The 18,645-nt window shown below is 40.1% G+C and overlaps 1 pseudogene; it reads left to right on the top strand.

The window, feature by feature from the left end:
* The first annotated feature begins 442 nt into the window (after positions 1 to 442).
* LOC125405710 (heterogeneous nuclear ribonucleoprotein M pseudogene) lies at positions 443 to 1,824 on the top strand (annotated as a pseudogene).
* Positions 1,825 to 18,645: the final 16,821 nt, after the last annotated feature.

Here is an 18,645-nt window from a genome sequence, read left to right as displayed (position 1 = left end):
TCATTCTTCTACATGTTGATATCCAGTTATGCCAGCACCATTTGTTAACTATGCTTTCTTTTTTCCATTTGATATTTTTTGCTTCTTTGTCAAAAATCAGGTGTTCAAAGGTGTGTGGATTAATATACAGGTCTTTGATTCAGTTCCATTAGTCCTCCTGTCTGTTTTTATGTTGATATTAGGCTGTTTTCAGTACTGTAGCTCTGTAGTAGAGTTTGAAGTCAGGGATTGTGATGCCTCCAGAAGTTCTTTTATTATACAGGATTGTTTTGGCTATCCTGGGTTTTTTACTTTTCCAAATGAAGTTGATTATCAGAACTGTAACTTTTAAACAATCCATTGAAGATGTGCAAGATAAATAGATAGATAGATACATACATACATACATAGATATATAGATAGATAGATAGATAGATAGATAGATAGATAGATAGATAGATAGATGTTTAATGGCCAGTTGCTGTTTGATAGATGAATGAATGTCAAAATGGATGAGAGGACCTTACCAAAGGGAGATTTTTTCCCTCCTGAATGACCACAGCAACTTCCCCAATGAACTTGGTAGTATTGGCATGGGGTTAGATCTGGAGGGCAGCATATTGAGACCAACTACCTGAACAAAGGCATTGGAATGGGAAACCTAGGGCTCTCAGGAATGGGAATGGAAGGCATATGATTTGGAATAAATAAAATTGGAGGTATGGAAGGACCCTTTTGTGGTGGTATGGGAAACATAGAGCATTTTGAATCTGGGATGAACATGGGCCAAATAAATAAAATTCTAAGTAATGCACCAAAGAGGAGAGATCATTGCAAATCAGGAAAGAGGTGGAACTGGAGGCAGTGTCTCTGGGATCGATAGAATGGACCCCGGCATTGACTGTATTGGTGGTGTTTGCACAGAGTGCACTGGCGCAGGCCTAGGCCATGGCATGGATGGAGTGAGTTCTGAGATTGAGCAAATAGGCCTGGTCATGGACCGCATGTGATCACTTGAACACATCGGCTCTGGCATTAGGTATATGGGTCCACTATGTCTTGACCATATGACCTCCAGTATTGAACACATGGGACAGACCATGGAGTACATTGGCTCTGGCATGGAGCACATGGGTGCCAGCATGAGTTTTGGCCTGGACCACATGGCTGCACCCACTGACCGAGTGGGCCAAACCATTGAGCTCATGTATAGGCTCTAGTGTAGAGCACAGGGGCCCTGCCTTTGAGTGCATAGGCCTGAGCATGGGTTTCACGGTGCCCACCAGCATGGGGGCCAGCCTGGAGCACATGGACACTGTGAGGAATCATATGGCCACCAACCTGAAGTACATGGGCACCAACAACCTGGAGCATATGGACCAGGATCATATGGGAGCCCACAGTCTAGAGTGTATGGACCTGGAACAAATGGGTGCCAAAAGTCTGGAACTTATGGGGTCTGGCACTGGGGGTTGGCATTGAGTAAATGGACCAGGCCATGGGTGGCCCTGGAGATGCTAGCTTTGACCAAGCCATTGAAGCCAAACAACTTTGGAGGAAGCTTCGCAGGTTTCTTTGACTGAATTGGAGGCCATGCACCTGATGTAGCCAGGAATTTGTGAGAAATTTCCCATTTGATTTCACGAGGAAAACACTAAAGGACAAAGTCAATGAATGTGTGCACATGTTGTACACCGACATCAAGACGGAGAATAGAAAAGTCAAGGGGTATCATGTGGTTAAGTGTGAGTCTCCGGAGTGGCTGAGAAAGCCTGCCGGGTGATGAATGACATGAAGCTGAGTGGCCAAGAGACTCTTGATGTTCGAAGGGATAGAAATGCTTAAGCAGTTGCCTTTTTAATATTTATTTATTCATTATGTATACACTATTCTGTCTGTGTGCATGCCTGCATGCCAGGAGAGGAGACCCCGTTACAGATGGTTGTGAACCACCATGTGGTGGCTGGAAATTGAACTCAGGACCTTTGGAAGAGCAGGCAATGCTCTTAACCTTTGAGCCATCTCTCCAGCCCCAGCAGTTGCCTTTTTTAAACATCAATTCCAAACCTCTGAATTTGCATTTTTTTCTTGCTAACCATTTTAATTTGTTGATCAGATGTACAAAGATGCATAAAAAATATAGTTGCTTTTTGGGGTAATCTGAATTAATATTTTAATGATTGGTGTTCCATTTGACTTTTTGCATGAAATTGCAATGTGTGCAATTTTTTGAGGTTGTGGCGTCTTGCTGACATTGAATATGACTTTGATAATAAATAAATTCCTGAAAGTGGAAAAATGGCTATCTTACGAAAAGCAGACTACAGATTCCGTGCAATCACCATTAAAATTCCAACACAATTCTTCACAGAACTTGAAAGAACAATACTCAACTTTATATGGAAAAACAAAACACCCAGAATAGCTGAAACAATCCTGTACAGTAAAGGAACTTCCAGAGCATCACCATCCCTGACATCAAATTCGACTATAGAGCTATAGTGATTTAAAAAAAAAAAACAGCTTGGCATTGGCATAAAAGCAGACAGGTAGACCAATGAGATTGAACCAAAGACCCTGATATTAACCCACACACCTATGAACACCTGATTTTTGACAAAGCTAAAACAGTACAATGAAAAAAATGGTGCTGCCATAATTGTATATCAGCATGTAGAAGATTGCAAATAGATCCATATCTATTGCTATGCACAAAACTTAAGTTCAAATGGAGCAAGGATCTCAACATAAATCCAGTTACATTGAACCTGATAGAAGAGAAAGTGGAAAGTAGCCTTGAACGCATTGTCACAGGGGACCACTTCCTAAATATATCCCCAGCAGCACAGACACTGAGAATAACAATCAATAAATGGAACCTCCTGAAACTGAAAAACTTCTATAAGGCAAAGGACAGTCAACAAGACAAAATGGTAGCCTACAGAATGGGAAAAGATGTTCATCAACCATATGACTGACAGAGGACTGATCTCTAAAATACATAAAGAACTCAGTAAACTAGACATAAAAATACAAAAGAATTCAATTAGAAAATAGGTTACCTATATAAACAGAGAATTCTAAGCAGAAGAATCTTAAATGGCTGAAAGACATTCAAGGAATTGCTCAAAATCCTTAATCATTGGGGAAATGCAGATCAAAACGACTCTGAAATACCATCTTAAGCCTGTCAAAATGGCTAAGATCAAAAATACTGAGAACAGCTTATGTTGGAGAGGATGTGGAGTCAGGGGAACACTCCTCCATTGCCGGCAGGAGTGCAAACTTGTGTAGCCACTTTGGAAATCAGTATGAAAGTTTCTCAGAAAATAGGAAATCAATCAACCTCAAGATCCAGCAATACTATGCTTGGGCATATACCCAAAGGATACTCAAACATATCACAAAGACACTTGCTCAACAATGTTCATAGCAGCATTATTCGTCATAGTCAGAACCTGGATGTCCCTCAACTTAGATGTCCCTCAACTGTAGAACAGATAGATAAAAAGTGGTACTTTACACAATGGAGTATTACTCAGATGTTAAAAAAAAACCATGATGACATCATGAAACTTGCAGGCAAATGTATGGAACTAGAAAAAAAAATCTTGAGTGAGGTAACCCAGACACAGAGGGACAAACATGGTATGTACTCATAAGTAGATATTAGATGATAACCTAACTACAATTCACAGCTTCAGAGAAATTAGGTAACAATGAAGACTCTAAGAAGGGCATATGGATAACCCTGGGAAGGGGAATTAGATGAGATCTCCTAGGTAAGCTGAGGCTAGGGGAACAGTAAAGGGAAGGGGATATAAGATGAGAACATGAGGGAACAGGGTGGTTGAGGGGGGAGAGGGACAGAATGGGAGAGCAATGAAAGAGAGATATGAATAGAGAGAGCCAGTATGGGGTTAGAGAGAAAACTGCTGCTAGAGAAATTCCCAAGAAACCACAGGGATGACCCCAGCTAAAACTCCTAGCAATAGCGGAAAGGGTTCCAAAACTGCCCTTCCCTGTAATCAAATTGGTAAATACCCCAACTATCATCATAAAGCCTTCATCCAGCATTGGGTATCAGTAAAAAACCCATGTGCAGCATAACTGCATGCTAACTTCTTATTCTCATCCATATCCCAGAAGGAGCTCAGAATGTGCCTTCAGTTACTCACCTACACTTCCTCCAAATATCTATTACCTCATAGTACTCACCTTGAAAAATTACGTTCATCTGCTTTTTTTAAAGTTTGTTCCTTTTCCAAACCCAGACTTCGCGTCAAATGCAAAGTGTTGCTCACAGAATACCTTCAGATAAAGCCATCTGAGTTTTCCTCCGGGGGAAAGCATCTTACAGACTCACATGGGGAAATGTGACCAGATATTATTTTCTGCATCAGGAACTTAAGAAAGAAATGAAAATCACTTGTCTCTCCAGAGTCTCCAAATCCTTCTAATTATCTGTTCACAGTATGTCTCATTAGAAAGCAGCAGAGATTCCCCATACTTGGTTGCCTTGCCCAGGTTTAATACAAATGGAGTAACTTATCCTACCTCAACTTGATAGGCCGTGCTTTGTTGGCACCCATGGGAGACCTGTTCCCTTCTGAACAGAAAGTGAGTAGGAATAGATGATGAGGCAGAGGGGAGGTGGGAGAAAAAATGGGAGGAAAGTGGGGGGACAAACTGTGGTCTGGATGTAAACTAAATGAAAGAAAATAATTAAAAAAAGAAAGAGAAAGAGAGAAAGGGAGAAAGTAAGGGAGGGAGGGAAGGAGGGAGGGAGGGAAAAAGGAAGGAAGGAAGGAAGGAAGGAAGGAAGGAAGGAAGGAAGGAAGGAAGGAAGAAAGAAAGGAGCAAAGAAAGTCACAAGCAGTCCTAGGAGAATTAAAATCAAAAGTCTGTAACTATGGGAAAGAGGCAAAACCACAAGAAATCATTTGGTGCCTAAAGGGGCATCTCTTTTGCACTTGTTCCTGACCTCTCCTTTTACTGAAATAAAATTATTTTTAATGAAATGCATCTTATCTATTAATGTTTGGCTACATTTAGTCCGTCTAATATGTAGACATAGTGCTCCAGACTGCTGGTGATATCTATTGAAGCTGTAAAAAGTTAAGGGCTATCTGAAATCGAATTATTGCAAATATCCAAAATAAATACCCTGGGCATAGAAATTTAAAAAAAAACATAAATGATCAGAGAAATGGAGAGAGAGTAGCAAGAACATAATAGAAAATGACTAGGCAGAGAAATGAGAGAGAGAGAGAGAGAGAGAGAGAGAGAGAGAGAGAGAGAGAGAGAGAGGTAAAATGCTGGGTGTAAGGTAGAGAATGAACTTAAAAAAGGAGGCAGAGGAAGACAAGAAGGGAAGAACAAAAAGAGGAGAACAGACAAGTAAGAATGATTACATTTTAAATAGAGTAATATATACATAATTTAGAAAATACTTATTATATAATAACTTAGTTTGTATTAAATAATAGATCTATATATAATTTAGTGTATATTTAGATTGGTTATATATGTAATATTTAGTAGTCTGGTGTGGAAAGTTCTTCTGTCTATGTGTTGCTTTTATTGGTTAATGAGTAAAGAAACTGCTTTAACCTATAGCAAGGCAGGGAAAACTAAACTGAATGCTGGGAGAAAGAAGGCGAAATCAAGAGATGCCATGTAGCCACCGCTGGGGACAGACAAGCCAGAACTTTACCTGGTAAGCCACAGCCATGTGGCAATACACAGATTAATAGAAATGGGTTAAATTAAGATGTAAGAGCTAGCCAATAAGAAGCTAGAACTAATAGGTCAAGCAATGATTTAATACAGTTTCTGTGTGGTTCTTTTGGGCTGAGTAGGCAGGAACAAATAAGCAGCCTCCTACAATAGTAGTCTACAAAATTAGGTTATTAGTCATGATTTCTCTTCTGTCTAGTATTATTCTTGCCTTGTGTGTTGCCCTTTTTATCTTAAAATTTATTTTAAGAATATTTTAGTGTATTAAGTAAAATTTGTTTTTCTCTGTATATATTGCTCAATAAATATTAATTTGTATATGCATTCATGTAATCCTTATTGTAACCAGAACTCTATACTTCATCTACCATGCATGGATACTTTTGTAATCTATTAATATGTCTTGTTTTAGTTAATATTCTAAGAGACACCATGACCGTGGCAACTCTTACAAAGGAAAACATGCAATTGAGAATGACTTACAGGTTCAGAGGTTTAGTCCATTATTATCATGGCAGGAAGCATGGTAGTTTTTAGGCAGACATGGTGCTGGAGAAGGAGCCAAGAGTTCTACATCTGGATTGGCAGGGGAGAGAGAGAGAGAGAGAGAGAGAGAGAGAGAGAGAGAGAGAGAGAGAGAGAGAGAGAGAGAGAGAGACTGGGCCTGGCTAGAGCATTTGAAAGCTCAAAGCCCACCCAATGACACACTTCCTCCAACAATGTCACACCTCCTAGTAATGCCATTCCCTAGTGACCAAGCATTTAAATCTATGAGCCCATGGGAGCCATTCCTGTTCATACCACCACATGTTTCTTGGACGTAGTTTCAGGAGATTTGAAAAAAGATTATAAAGTTTGAGTTATTCCATATCTTCTCCTTGAAGACCTGTTTTCACCCAGCATAGCATCTCCTAAGATTAATCTAGAGGTGACACATATTAGTAGTGCAATTCTCTTACAGCTAAGTGGTGTTACTTCATGAAACTCAGTCACAATTTCATCGTCATTTACTCAATGAACAGCATTAAGGTTGCTTTTAGTTTTCATTGACTGCAAAAAAAATTGCAATGAAACAAATAAAATGCCTGGAACAGTCATGTATAGGACTTTGCATGATTTTTTTTTATTTCTCTAAACTAAATAGCAAAGGATGAGACTGGCAGAATCTTGGGGAACCTGAATCTGCCATTAATAACCTTTAATCAAACTAGTTCCAAAGTGACTACTATTTTGCAAACCCATCAATAATGTGTGAGTTATTGATGATTTGTTCTCCTTTCTCAATAGCTGGTACCATCAGTACCTTTGAAACTGCTCTCTTTCTCTCATGTGTAAGTTGCACACTGGTACCTCAAGGTTTTAAGTAGCAATACTAATCCCTGATAATGAATACCCTTTTTCAGTTGTTTATGTGCCAGTCTTATTATAGCTTTTGGGATAAATATCTACTCAAGTCCTTTAACTACTTACCGAAACTCGATTGTTGATTTTCATTATTACTAATTTTTGATATTTCTCATGTATTCTTGTCAAATATATTATAAATACATTGATAATCTCTGTTGCATGTGTGATCTAGTAAGTTTTCCACCAATATGTTACTTATCTCTACTTCATCTTGAAGGTACTTTAGGCAAAACAAAAATTTAAATTTTGGAAAATAACAGTATGTTACTGCTTTGTTTATAAAACATCCTGTTGATATTTATAAAATGCAGTCCCAAACTACAATAATATAAGTTTAATAAAATTAAGTAATCAGATTTTCACACTCATAATTCTGTACTATGTATTCTGTGTCATTGATTGATATTTCTACCTCTTTGCTAATAATATACTGTGCTATAATTTTGCAAAAAGTTTTAGAACTGGTAGTGATCTTCAAACAATGGTACATCTTTTGTCTTTTTTAATCAACTATTCTATGCCCTTTGCCCTTCCATCTTGAATATCACCATAGAACCTTCCTCTGGTGATGGATGGAGATAGAGACAGAGACCCCACATCGGAGCACTGGACTGAGCTCCCAAGGTCCAGTTGAAGAACAGAAGGAGGGAGAAGATGAGCAAGAAAGTCAGGACCACCACGAGGGGTTGGTCCACCCGCTAAGACAGTGTGCCTGAGCTAATGGGAGCTCACCAAATTCAGCTGGACTGGGACTGAACGAGCATAGGATCAAACTGGACCTTCTGAATGAGGCTGACAATTGGGGCAAACTGAGAAGCCAATGATAATGGCATTGGGATTTGTCTTTACTGCATGTACTGGCTTTTGGGGATCCTAATCTATTTGAATGCACACCTTCCTAAGCCTAGATGGAGCTGGGAGGGCCTTGGACTTTCCACAGGACAGGGTACCCTGCTCTCTCTTAGGACAGGAGGGGGAGAAGGGGAGAGTGAGTGGGGGAGCGGGAGGGAAGTGGGAGGAGGGGAGGAAGTGGAAATTTTGATTGGTATTATTTATAAAGTAATAAAAATAATGTGCTGGAAAAAAATAAAAAATAAGAAAGAAAAAAACTTAAAAAAATAAAGCTAACTTGTTTACAAAATTTTACCTATGCTTTGATTTAGATTCACTTTTTCTGAATCTAAAATTCATGGTCATTACTAGAATTTTAAACTTCTGTTGGGTTTTTCTCTTATTTTTGGATTAATAAAGCATATCAGCATGAACCTCTGAAACAGATGCAGCAACATTAGCATGTTTGGAGGAATGCAATTTAATATACATAAATATGTGTGATGACCCTTATCTTTGAGAAACTCATACTCCACCCATCAGCAGCCTTTGTTACCACATTCTAGATTTAAATTGTTGTGAGGGTCTGGGGGGGGGGGACTCTATTCTGCACTCCATTCTCTGAACACTGGAAACTATTTCTCATTCTAGTCTTACTAAAGTTTCCTATCTACTACTGTCTTCTAAAATGACTGTTAATTATTAAATAGACAAGAGTCCCAGATCCTTCGTCTGGCGAAGGACGGCTATGCAGTCGGAGGCCCACATTGGAGCACCGGATTGAGCCCCCCGAGGTCCGGAGGGGGAGCGGAAGGAGGAGGAACATGAAAGACGAAATCAGTACTGCGAGGGATGCTATCACCCACTGATACAAGGGAACGGATCTGATGAGAGTTTACCAGGTCCAGTAGGACTGGGACTGAACGAGGACGTGATCTAGCCAGATTCTCGGAATTTGGCCGGATTCTCTGACTGTGGCTGGCCCGGGGTCTTTCTGAAAAGCCATTGACTATGACACTGGGACCTGTTTCCTCTGCATATGCTGGATTTTGGAGATCCAGTCTGTTTGGACGCTCGCCTTCCTGGACCTGGAGGGAGGGGGAGGGAGCTGGAGCTTCCCACAGGGCAGGAAACCCTGACTGCCCTGGGGGGATGGAGGGGAAGGAGGGGGGGGAGTGGGGGGAGTGGGAGGGTGTTGGGAGGGGGGGGCGGAAATGGAAAGTTTTATAATTTAATAAAATTTACTAAAAAAAAAAAAGAATTAAATAATAGGGGATGGAAAAGACAACTCTACTTCTAGTCCCTGATTTTACCAGTTTCTCATGCCAGATAGCCATGGTTCAGACTACTTTATTCATGGGAAGTCTGTGGTACAAAAATGAAGAAAAAATCTTCAGAAATTATGTACATTTCCCCCAGGTATTTAAGACTGCCAAAATTTTACCAAATTGTTTCCCACAGGAAGTGGGAAGAATATTCATAACTCAAACTTTGCCTTCCCTATTTTTAAGCTCTATTCTAAGTTTTTTACCGCTGGTGCTGCTAAGACTGTTACAATTTCATTCATTTCTGTATTGTATCTTAATGGCTTTCTGTAGTTGCTTCATTCAGGAACCACTTACAACTTAAGAGCCGCTGCATTTCCAAAACCATCAGAGAAGCAATTGGAGTCTTATAAGGAAATCAGGCTGCTGTGGCTGCTGACTTCCTGTGCATTATCATACTGAGATCTGCTTTTAGGATTGCCCTGGAAAATTCTGTGAATGTGTCTTGTAAATTATTATTCCCCGTGACCAAAAATATTCTTAAATTTCCATGTCTGAATGTTTTGTAATCAGGGAGGAGTTTTTAAAAAATTACAGGAGAATCTTGAAAACAAGTGTTCCTTCCAGAAGATGAGGATGGAAGTCAATTTTCTTTGTTGCTTTTGAAACATTTCATTGATTCTCATGTCAAAAAGAACCTTATAAGAGATGTCTGATAATAAATCCTCAGGTGGCTTCTAGCAGAGGGCCATCGGAGGGGTGAGTTTGCTTCGGGCCCCTGGCAGGGTCCTGGTGAGGAGGAGCTCAGGCTCTCCCCGACCCCATAGACTCCCAGGTCACCCTGCAGTGCTGGCTCCCCCCTCCCGCCTGCCATTCCAGCTCCCATCCAGGTACGAATTCCTATATTTCTCCCTTCCCCCTGGGGCCATAAAATTTCCCCAGCTCGCCTGCCTTGCGAGCTGGGCCTGGGCTGTAGGCGCATCCCGGCTGGAGGCAGTTCCTGGGTCTTAAAGGCCTCCCTGAGGACAGGTGGACCAGGTGCCAGCTCAGCGATATTCCTGACCAGCAGGGGCCCTGACTTCTAGCAGAGGGCCATCGGAGGGGTGAGTTTGCTTCGGACCCCTGACAGGGTCCCGGTGAGGAGGAGCTCGGGTTCTCCCCAACCCCATAGACTCCCAGGTCACCCTGCAGTGCTGGCTCCCCCTTCCCGCCTGCCATCCCAGCTCCCATCCAGCTACGAATTCCTATATTTCTCCCTTCCCCCTGGAGCCATAAAATTTCCCCAGCTCACCTGCCTTGCAAGCTGGGCCTGCATTGTAAGCGCATCCCGGAAAGAGGGAGTGCCTGTGCTTCAATAGCCTGCCTGAGGAAAGGTGGGCATTCTGTCAGTGAAGTCCCTGCCCAAGAAGGGAACCTGACCCGGGTACCAGAAGTTCCAATAGAGAGCACTTGAAGTAAGAGATGGGCAGACGCCAAGGCAAGACCTCATCCAACAATCTGAAAAACAGCATGAAAACACCAGATCCCAAGGACCCTACAATAGAAGGACTTGAACACCTTAACCCAGAAGAAGTGGAAAAAAGTGCCATTATGAAAGCAACAGAGTCCCTTAAACAGGATATGAATAACTCCCTTAAAGAATTGGATGAGAAATATAACAAAAAGTTTGAAGAAATGAGTATAGAAATGGATGAGAAATATAACAAAAAGTTTGAAGAAATAAGTAAATCTGTGAATGATACCCTGAGGAACCAAGAAAAAAACAATCAAACAGGTAAAGGAAACAGTTCAAGAATTGAAAACTGAAATGGAGGCAATGAAGAAAACACAAACCGAGAACCGGCTGGATATGGAAAACCTAGGTAAACGAACGGAGACTACAGAATCAAGCATAACCAATAGAATACAAGAGATAGAAGAACGAATCTCAGATTCTGAAGATACCATAGAGAAAATAAATGCTCTGGTCAAAGAAAACGGCAAATCCAACAAATTCTCTTCACAAAACATTCAGGAAATCTGGGACACAATATAAAAACCAAATCTAAGAATAATAGGGATTGAAGAAGGAGAAGAACTGCAGATCGAAGGCCCAGAAAATATATTCAACAAAATTATAGAAGAAAACTTTCCCAATCTAAAGAACAATATTCCTATGAAGGTTCAAGAAGTATACAGAACACCGAATAGACTGGATCAGAAAAAAACATCCCCTTGCCATATAATAATCAAAACACAAAACATACAGATTAAAGAAAGAATTTTAAGAGCTGCAAAGGAAAAAGGTCAAGTAACTTATAAAGGTAAACCTATCAGGCTTACACCAGACTTCTCTATGGAAACCATGAAAGCCAGAAGATCCTGGATAGAGGTACTGCAGAAACTAAGAGATCATGGATGCAAACCCAGACTACTATACCCAGCCAAGCTATCGTTCACTATCAACAGAGAAAACAAAATATTCCAGGATAAAAATAAATTTAAACAATTCATAGCCACAAATCCAGCCTTATAGAAAGTAATAGTGGGAAAATCACAACCCAAGGAATCCAACATTGCCATCACTGCCTACAATAACCCAGACATTTAGCGACCCTTCACAACCAAAACTCAAAGAAGAGAAACACACAAACTCTACTACACACACAAAAAAAAAATAATAACCGGAATCAACAACGAGTGGTCATTGATATCACTTAATATTAATGGTCTCAATTCACCTATAAAAAGGCACAGACTAAGAGATTGGATACGAAAACAGGATCCTACATTCTGCTGTTTACAAGAAACACACCTCAACCACAAAGATAGACATCTACTCAGAGTAAAGGGTTGGGAAAAGGTTTTCCAAGCAAGCAGACCTAAGAAACAAGTGGACAAGGCCATTCTAATATCTAACAAAGCTGACTTTAAACTAAAATCAATCAGAAGAGATGGAGATGGACATTTTATATTCATAACAGGAACAATTAATCAGGAAGTAGTCTCAATCCTGAATATCTATGCCCCTAATATAAAAGCACCCACTTACGTAAAAGAAAAACTTTTAGAACTCAAGGCAGTCATCAATCCACACACACTAATAGTAGGAGACTTCAACACACCTCTGTCACCAATGGACAGGTCAATCAGACAGAAACCAAACAGAGAAATAAGAGAATTACTAGAGGTAATGAATCAAATGGACTTAACAGTTATCTATAGAACATTCCACCCAAAAAGGAAAGAATATACCTTCTTCTCTGCAGCTCATGGAACCTTCTCAAAAATTGACCACATACTCGGAAACAAAGAAAACTTCTATAGATACAAAAAAATATTAGTAACCACCTGTGTCTTGTCGGATCACCACGGAATAAAGTTAGAATTCAATAACAATTCTAACGCCAGAAACCCTACAAATGTGTGGAAGTTGAACAGTCAACTACTGAATCATCCCTGGGTCAAGGAAGAAATAAAGAAAGAAGTTAAAGTCTTCCTTGAATTTAATGAAAATAAAGACACAACATACTCAAATCTATGGGACACAATGAAAGCAGTGCTAAGAGGAAAGTTCATAGCTCTAAGTGCCCAATTAAAGAAAACGGAGAAAGCACATATTGGAGACTTAACAGCACACCTGAAAGCTCTGGAAAAAAAAGAAGCAGACTCTCCCAGGAGGAGTAGAAGATTGGAAATAATCAAACTGAGGGCTGAAATCAACAAAATAGAAACACAGAAAACAATCCAAAAAATCAACAAAACAAAAAGTTGGTTCTTGGAGAAAATCAACAAGATTGACAAACCCCTATCCAAACTAATCAAACGGCAGAGAGAGAACACCCAAATTAATAAGATCAGAAATGAAAAGGGGGACATAACAACAGACATAGAGGAAATTCAGAAAATCATTAGATCTTACTACGAAAGTTTATATGCCACAAAGTTGGAAAATGTATGAGAAATGGATTGGTTTTTAGATAAATACCATATACCAAAGTTAAATCAAGACCAGGTGAACAATCTAAATAGACCTGTTAGTCGTGAAGAATTAGAAGCGGTTATCAAAAACCTCCCAACCAAAAAAAGCCCAGGGCCAGATGGTTTCAATGCAGAATTCTACCAGAACTTTCAAGAAGAGCTGATACCTATACTCCTTAAGGTATTTCACAATATAGAAACAGAAGAGTCATTGCCAAACTCTTTTTATGAAGCTACAGTTACCCTGATACAAAAACCACATAAAGACACAACCAAGAAAGAGAATTACAGACCAATCTCACTCATGAACATCGACGCAAAAATTCTCAACAAAATCCTGGCAAACCGATTCCAAGAACACATTAGAAAAATTATCCATTATGATCAAGTAGGCTTCATTCCAGAGATACAGGGCTGGTTCAACATACGCAAATCCATCAATGTAATCCATCATATAAATAAACTGAAAGAAAAAAACCATATGATCATCTCATTAGATGCTGAAAAAGCATTTGACAAAATCCAACATCCCTTTATGATAAAGGTGTTGGAGAGATTGGGGATATAAGGATCATACCTAAATATAATAAAAGCTATTTACAGCAAGCCGACAGCTAACATCAAACTGAACGGAGAGAAACTCAAAGCCATTCCATTGAAATCAGGAACAAGACAAGGCTGTCCACTCTCCCCATACGTCTTCAATATAGTGCTAGAAGTTCTAGCAATAGCAATACGACAACATAAGGGGATCAAGGGGATTCGAATTGGAAAGGAAGAAGTTAAAACTCTCGTTATGTGCAGACAATATGATAGTATATGTGAGCGACCCCAAAAACTCTACCAAAGAACTCCTACAGCTGATAAACACCTTTAGTAATGTGGCAGGATACAAGATCAACTCCAAAAAATCAGTGGCCCTCCTGTACACAAAGGATAAAGAAGCAGAGAGGGAAATCAGAGAAACTTCACCTTTCATGATAGCCACAAATAGCATAAAATATCTTGGGATAACTCTAACCAAGGAAGTGAAAGACCTATTTGACAAGAACTTTAAGTCTTTGAAGAAAGAAATTGAAGAGGATACCAGAAAATGGAAAGATCTCCCTTACTCTTGGATTGGAAGGATCAACATAGTAAAAATGGCAATTCTACTAAGAGCAATCTATAGATTCAATGCAATCCCCATCAAAATCCCATCAAACTTCTTTACAGACCTTGAGAGAATAATAATTAATTTTATATGGAAAAACAAAAAACCCAGGATAGCCAAAACAATCTTATATAATAACGGAACGTCTGGAGGTATAACCATCCCTGACTTCAAGCTCTATTACACAGCTTGGTACTGGCATAAGAACAGAGAAGTCGACCTATGGAATCGAATAGAAGACCCAGATATTAACCCACAAACCTATGAACACTTGATTTTCGACAAGGGGGCTAAAGGTATGCAATGGAAGAAGGAAAGCATCTTTAACAAATGGTGCTGGCATAACTGGATGACAACCTGTAGAAGAATGAAAGTAGACCCATATCTATCACCATGCACAAAAATCAAGTCCAAATGGATTAAAGACCTCAACATTAATCTGACCACTTTGAACCAGATAGAAGAGAAGGTGGGAAGTAGTCTACAAGACATAGGCACAGGAGACCACTTCCTAGGTAGAACCCCAGTAGCACAGACAATAAGAGAATCAATGAATAAATGGGACCTACTGAAACTGAGAAGCTTCTGTAAAGCAAAGGACACCGTCAGTAGGACAAAAAGGCTACCTTCTGACTGGGAGAAGATCTTCACCAATCCCTCATCAGATAAAGGCCTGATCTCCAAAATATACAAAGAACTCAAGAAACTAGACAATAAAACTCTAATTAACCCAATTAAAAAATGGGGTGCTGATCTGAACAGAGAATTCTCAACAGAAGAACTCCGAATGGCCAAAAGACACTTAAGGTCATGCTCAACATCCTTAGCGATCAGGGAAATGCAAATCAAAACAACTATGAGATACCATTTTACACCGGTCAGATTAGCTAAAGTCAAAAACACCAATGATAGCCTATGCTGGAGAGGATGTGGAGAGAGGGGAACACTCATCCATTGTTGGTGGGAATGCAAACTAGTACAGCCACTGTGGAAATCAGTGTGGCGGTTTCTCAGGAAACTGGGAGTCAACCTCCCTCAGGACCCAGCAATTCCACTCTTGGGAATATACCCAAGAGATGCCCTAACATACTACAAAAGCATTTGTTCAACTATGTTCATAGCAGCACTATTTGTAATAGCCAGAACCTGGAAACAACCTAGGTGCCCCTCAATAGAAGAATGGTTGAAAAAGGTGTGGAACATATATACACTAGAGTTTTACTCAGCGGTAAAAAACAATGACATCTTGAATTTTGCATGCAAATGGATGGACATAGAAAACGCTTTACTGAGTGAGGTAAGCCAGACCCAAAAAGAGGAATATGGTATGTATTCACTCATAAGTGGATTCTAGCCATAATTAAAGGTCTTTGAGCCTATTATTCGAGATCCTAGAGAAGCTAAATAAGAAGGTGAACCTGAAGAAAATCATGTACTTATCCTCCTGGAGATTGGAAATAGACAAGAGTCCCAGGTAACCTCGGGTGAATGGGGGGGGTGGGAGGGTTGTTGGAAGGGGAGAGGGTTAGAGAGAAGGGAGTAGGGGAGGAATGGGGAAACCTCGGAGGACTGAGATGGGGGGAGGGAGGAAGGATAGATATGGGATCAGGGAAGAATATATCTCAACTAAGGGAGTCATATTAGGGTTTACAAGAGACTTGATTATAAATGGGATCCCAGGTCCAAGGAGAGATCCCCAGATTGTTCTCTGGATAGAGGAGAGGGTGCCTGAACCGGCCTTGGCCTATAACCATACTGATGAAGATTTTGCTTATCACCATAGATCCTTCATCCGACGATGGATGGCGATACAGACGGAGACCCACATTGGAGCACCGGACTGAGCCCCCCATGGTCCAAATGAGGGGCAGAAGGAGGAAGAACATGAAAAAAAACTCAGGACCGCGAGGAGTGCGATCACCCACTGATACAAGGGGACTGATCTAATGAGAGTTCACCAAGGCCAGTTGGACTGGGACTGAACGAGCATGTGATCCAACCAGATTTTCTGAATGTGGCCGGATTCTCTGAATGTGGCTGGCCCAGAGCCTTTCTGAAAAGCCATTGACAATGACACTGGGACTTGTTTCCTCTGCATATACTGGATTTTTGGGATCCAGTCTGTTTGGATACTCACCTTCCTGGACCTGGAGGGAGGGGGGAGGAACTTGAACTTCCCACAGAGTTGGAAGCCCTGACTGCTCTTAGGGATGGAGAGGGAGGAGGTGGGGGGGAGTGGGAGGGTGTTGGGAGGAGGGGCGGAAATGGAAACTTTCATAATTTAATAAACTTTGAAAAAAAATAAAAAAAATAAATCCTCAGGTGAAAATTGGACATTTGTTAAGAAAAAGAGGATATACACTACTTGACACAGGTAATGCGGCGAGATAATTTATTATATACAGTAGAACACAGTAACTACTGGGCTTTATGCAGATTGTACAATAAATGAAATATCTGGTGGAGTGACTACCTTTTTAACAGCAATTGAGTCCTTTTCAAACTCAGTTATTGGACAATTATAGAAAACATTGAGGAAAGGCAAACCCAAATCATTCCCACTTCATGCTTGTGACTCCTGGCATGGTTCAGGATCAACATCCTAAGTAACCCTCATCATGGACTCCTTATCAGCCACATTTATCCTAAGTTTCCATTGAGCTAAGAGTCCTGACTTAGTGCTTCCGAGAAGCTGGCCCACTCAAAAGTACATCCTCAGCTTGGAAATGCTTCTATTAGAATTCCCTCCAGAGCACAACAGCACACAAACGTCCATGCCTGCAGGCTCTTCAGCATGTTCACTGTTCTACAGTTCCAATGGCCTTCCTGAGTGTATGGCTACTGCTGCCTTCCTGTCTGGGCAGCTGCGTGCATGAGAAAGTGATCATCCATAACTGCGGGAGGACCATGAACTGCATTTTCTCTGCTCTACTCTCTGTAGACTGGGTACAGTCATGCACTTGGTAACATTTTTGTTAAGTCCCTATTGAAATGTTGTGTTTCCGTCCATTTACTTAGTTGCAATACTCACCGGAAACTCACTCCCATATACTTTTATAGAAGGATAAAATATGATATCTGCTACGACATGCTCTTGTCTTTTAAGCAACATTGAACTTGGTATGAGTAGTGTGAGTGTATTCTGTCCTTGACTTTATTTGGATATTTAGGCCTTGTAATTACCAATTGCTCCTATTGTTGCAATTCGTTGTTCTTTTTATCATGCAATATATATTTCTGTGCCCTACTAGATGCGTTAGCAGACCAATATGTTCAAAACTTACATAGCCATTTTATCAATAACTTCAAAATTCTAAAATATTCCCACATATAGGTTAAAATCTAACATGACAATCTTGACATTTTATCAACCTAAAAAGACACAATTTTGTTTTTATACACATTAGATAAGGTTTCTGAAACACAAAACTCAAATATTTTCACTATGATTGGGTATTAGGAAGAACTTTGAAGATCCGCTGATGGCAGTGTGTAAAATGAAGGAAAAGGAAGCCAAAGGTGGATAAATGCATTGCTTATAATGGGCTTTAGCATGAAATTGGTATCATTTCATTAATTTCCAAGGCTTATTTCTTATCTTCTTTAATGATTACATGATAATAACAACAATTTTATCACAGGCGAGAATCGTAAGGCCATCATGAAGATAGGAGAGACTCGGCGTGCACTGCCTGGCTCTTTTCCCCTTAGTAAACGAGTCATAAAGGGATTGATAAATGCTCTGAGGGCACACTGCAAACCCTGATCAAAGTCACGAAGCTTGGTTGTGATGGCAACTAATTTATTTTCTGTATCCTTTGTCCTTGAACCTAAGGGCTATGCTACTCCCCTACTGTACTTACCTCTAGTTTGTTTCTGGAAATCTGGTCACAAACTGAAGGAACAGGAACAAAGGAAATGAATCAAATGTGACATTTCAGACAATCTGCTCAGTATCTGGAGCCCCATGAAGACAAAATCTCTAACAGAGGATTACCTGTTCTTTATCTCGTACAGTGTCATTTCTCACCATTTCTAATACATTTAGTAATTTGGGACACGGAGTTATTCAAAGCAGTTAACAGTTTAGTAACAAAAATGTTCATCTATTTTTATACAAAAATAGTGACCTTCTCCACATTTAAATGTTTTCATTATTTATTGGCTTCTCAAGCACAATTAAACATATGACTCATAGCAGAAAAGAGACCTTTGTATAGACTGCATCATGTGATGACTTTGAGGGAGGAAGAATGAGTCTGGCTACATAAAGTGTCTGTATCAGTCAATGGATATGCAGATGGAATGCCT

This window comes from Myodes glareolus, chromosome 13, assembly GCF_982192425.1.
Source record: "Myodes glareolus chromosome 13, mMyoGla1.1, whole genome shotgun sequence".
In the NCBI taxonomy this organism is placed as follows: Eukaryota; Metazoa; Chordata; class Mammalia; order Rodentia; family Cricetidae; genus Myodes; species Myodes glareolus.
Note: the sequence above shows the minus strand (reverse complement) of the source record. Positions and strands in the feature narration are given on the sequence as shown.